Genomic DNA, 3,718 nt, shown 5'->3' with positions numbered 1-3,718 from the left:
TCCAGTTACCGCAGGGGACAGCTAAATACCTAAGCCCCAAAATACAAAATGAAATAATAGATATCCTTTCAAAAAAAGTAGAAGAAGGCATTGTGAGTGAAATTAAAGCCTCCAATTTTTATTCAATAATTATGGACACAACACAAGATGTTTCTAAAGTTGACCAATTAAGTCAAATATTCCGATATGTGACTGTAAGCAGAGACAAAACCCAAAGGGCAACTGCTATAGCTATACAAGAAGCATTTTTAGGTTTTCATGTCGTAGAAGACCCTAGTGCTGCAGGACTTGAAAATGACATTATAAAATGTATAGAAAGTAGAGGTTTACAGCTATCAAAATGTCGGGGGCAGGGTTATGATGGTGCTGCCACCATGAGTGGAGTATACTCGGGTGTTCAAACTCGCATTCAAAAGAAAGAAAGAAATGCCTTGTACATTCACTGTGCAGCCCACAACCTTAATTTAGTTCTACAAGATGCCGTGAGCCACGTACCTGAGGTGTCAAGATTTTTTGAGGTGATACAGAGTTTGTATGTTTTTTTTGGAGAAAGTATCACCCGATGGTCTGTTCTTCAGTCACTAACCACTGAATCCTCTGTGACCCTAAAAAGACTGTGCCCAACACGATGGTCATCCCGTTATGACTCGCTGCTTGCCCTACGCTTTCGGTTTGTTGATGTCCTTAAAGCACTGTCTAAATTAATATTGACTTCGACCAAAAGTAAAGAGAGGGAAGAGGCCAGGGTCCTTAGGAATAAAATTGAATCTTTTGAGTTTGTCTTCCTACTTGTTCTACAGAGTAAAGTTCTGGAGCATATAAATGCAATATCAAAGGTTCTGCAGTCAGAACATATGGATCTGTGCAATGCAGCCCATTTAATTCATAATGCCATTGAAGCTCTTAGCAGCTACAGGAAGCAATTTGAAGATGCTAAAACAACAGCTATCAAACTTGCTGAGAAGTGGGGAATTCCTGCAATGTTTGTAATTAAAAGAGTGCCCAAAGTAAAGCGCCATAGTGGGGAGCTATGTTTGGACTGAAAGACTGCAAGACCCAGAGAAGAGATTTAAAACTACTATTTTTTATGCTACTTTAGATGTAATAACATCCCAGTTATCAAGCAGATTTGGTAGCATGAACACTGTAGTTGAAAGATTTCGGATCATTCAGCCACGTGTGCTGGCGACTGAATCAGAGGATAACTTGTTTCAAGCTGCACTGCAATTTCAGCATTATTACCAAGATGACATATCTTCCGATTTCGCAGGGCAATTGGTTAGTTTTCGGAGCGCACTGCAAAATGAGATCTCTGAGCTCCACACAGTTAAAGATTTGGCACACCTGCTTATAATTGACAATGCTGCTTTGTCATCTACCCTACCGGATGTATGTACAGCTTTAATACTTTTCCTCACATTACCAGTGACGGTGGCATCTGCAGAAAGATCATTTTCCAAATTATCTCTGATTAAAAATTACTTGAGAAACAGCATGTCACAACAACGGCTTTCTGGCCTTGCCCTTCTAAGCATTGAGAATGAAAGAGCAAGAAAACTGGACATTCCAGCTATTGTTGACAAATTTGCTGAGTCTAAAGCGAGACGGCGCAACTTCTAGTAATATGTATTTTGCGTAAGTGAGCAGTTTGTTGGGTACAGGGAGTTATATTATCAAAGTTCATACTAACCCAGTTCAATTTATTCAACTTTGGTTGTACTAAACAGTTAACTAGTTTGGTTCTATTTTAGCTGCCTTCTTTTTGGTAACAATGATGCAGATTAATAAACAATTCTGATGTTGTTAGACTCTAAAACACAACGACCGCCTTTGAACTATTTGAATACAGCACTGGTTTCTGCACAACAAAAGCTTAATATCAAAAAGAAGGCAGATGTTACCAACATCAAAAATACTTAACATAATTACTAAATGCTACCATCTCCTTTCCTACAGTGAGAACAAATTGGTTCCTTTCTACTTGATGCCTCCTCGTTGGACCTGGCTGGTTAATTTTGATGTTTCATTTGGATTTCTGTTCTGGTTGAGAAGCACAACTCGTGCTTATTCACAATCAAATTTTGGTAAGTAAAAAATTTATATAATTTTATATTTAACATATCTAATTATGCAACTTAATAAATGCTACCATCTCCTTTCCTACAGTGAGAACAAATTGGTTCCTTTCTACTTGATGCCTCCTCGTTGGACCTGGCTGGTTAATTTTGATGTTTCATTTGGATTTCTGTTCTGGTTGAGAAGCACAACTCGTGCTTATTCACAATCAAATTTTGGTAAGTAAAAAATTTATATAATTTTATATTTAACATATCTAATTATGCAACTTAATAAATGCTACCATCTCCTTTCCTACAGTGAGAACAAATTGGTTCCTTTCTACTTGATGCCTCCTCGTTGGACCTGGCTGGTTAATTTTGATGTTTCATTTGGATTTCTGTTCTGGTTAAGAAGCACAACTCGTGCTTATTCACAATCAAATTTTGGTAAGTAAAAAATTTATATAATTTTATATTTAACATATCTAATTATGCAACTTAATAAATGCTACCATCTCCTTTCCTACAGTGAGAACAAATTGGTTCCTTTCTACTTGATGCCTCCTCGTTGGACCTGGCTGGTTAATTTTGATGTTTCATTTGGATTTCTGTTCTGGTTAAGAAGCATGACTCGTTCCTTTTCACATTCAAATTTTGGTAAGTAAAAAAATGTATATAATTTTATATTTAACATATCTAATTATGTCACTTAATAAATGCTACCATCTCCTTTCTTACAGTGAGAACAAATTGGTTCCTTTCTACTTGATGCCTCCTCGCTGGACCTGGCTGGTTAATTTTGATGTTTTATTTGGATTTCTGTTCTTGTTAAGAAGCACAACTCGTACTTATTCACAATCAAATTTCAGTAAGTAAAAAAATTTATTATATTTGAAATTCTTATCTAATTAGGCACCAAACTGACAGCCAATATTCTGTGATTATTATATTTTTTAATTGTAGGTGATTTACCAAGATATGGGTCAAGAAGCTTTATGCCTTATGTGGAGAATCTTTGTTCTGGAACGCTTTTAACATTTTTTTCTATATTTTATATGGTAACATAAAAAAATAAAAATTAAAACCCCTATCTCCTTCTATTTAATATTCAACTACAACACTTTCAAACCGGGAGGGGGTGGAGTCTTGGCGGGGGTGGAGTCTTGGCGGGGGTGGAGTCTTGGCGGGGTGGAGTCTTGGCGGGGGTGGAGTCTTGGCGGGGGTGGAGTCTTGGCGGGGGGGCCCCAATTTAAAGTTTGCCCTGGGGCCCATAGAACTCTAGTTACGCCACTGCTGCCTCCTCAACCTCCGACTCCATATCCACCTCCTTCTCTGAGTTGCAGGTTAATAATTTGTAATTTTTTGTTATTTTATCTTATTTTACGTTATTTCCTTATCCACATTTGTTTGCAGAGCAGTTGCCATGCTCCTAAGCACATTATACTGCCTTTTACATCCCTCTAGCCTTTTCAAGGACTATTTTAGAGACATTTTAATTTAAAAAAGTGCCAATTTTAGTGCCCTAAATTGAAAAAAATCTTATTTTCAATTATCGGGTGACATTTTTAAATTTTTGGCGTATACAAACCCCTGCTGTGCCTGGTTGACAGGGGCCTAAATCTCTCAAAATCCTCTGTTCTATTGCTGGGTGACAAGATCCC

At 37.4% G+C, this 3,718-nt stretch overlaps 1 long non-coding RNA gene across 1 annotated transcript; it reads left to right on the top strand.

The window, feature by feature from the left end:
- Positions 1-1,133: 1,133 nt before the first annotated feature.
- Positions 1,134-2,832, top strand: LOC122926435. The gene is made up of 5 exons (XR_006387674.1): positions 1,134-2,084; positions 2,167-2,294; positions 2,377-2,504; positions 2,587-2,714; positions 2,798-2,832. It is a non-coding gene; the product is annotated as an uncharacterized LOC122926435 (long non-coding RNA).
- The last annotated feature ends 886 nt before the right edge of the window (positions 2,833-3,718 follow it).

The sequence above is a fragment of the Bufo gargarizans genome, chromosome 1 (assembly GCF_014858855.1).
Source record: "Bufo gargarizans isolate SCDJY-AF-19 chromosome 1, ASM1485885v1, whole genome shotgun sequence".
Classification (NCBI taxonomy): domain Eukaryota; kingdom Metazoa; phylum Chordata; class Amphibia; order Anura; family Bufonidae; genus Bufo; species Bufo gargarizans.
The sequence above is the reverse complement of the archived record's forward strand: the minus strand, read 5'-3'. Positions and strand labels throughout refer to the sequence as shown.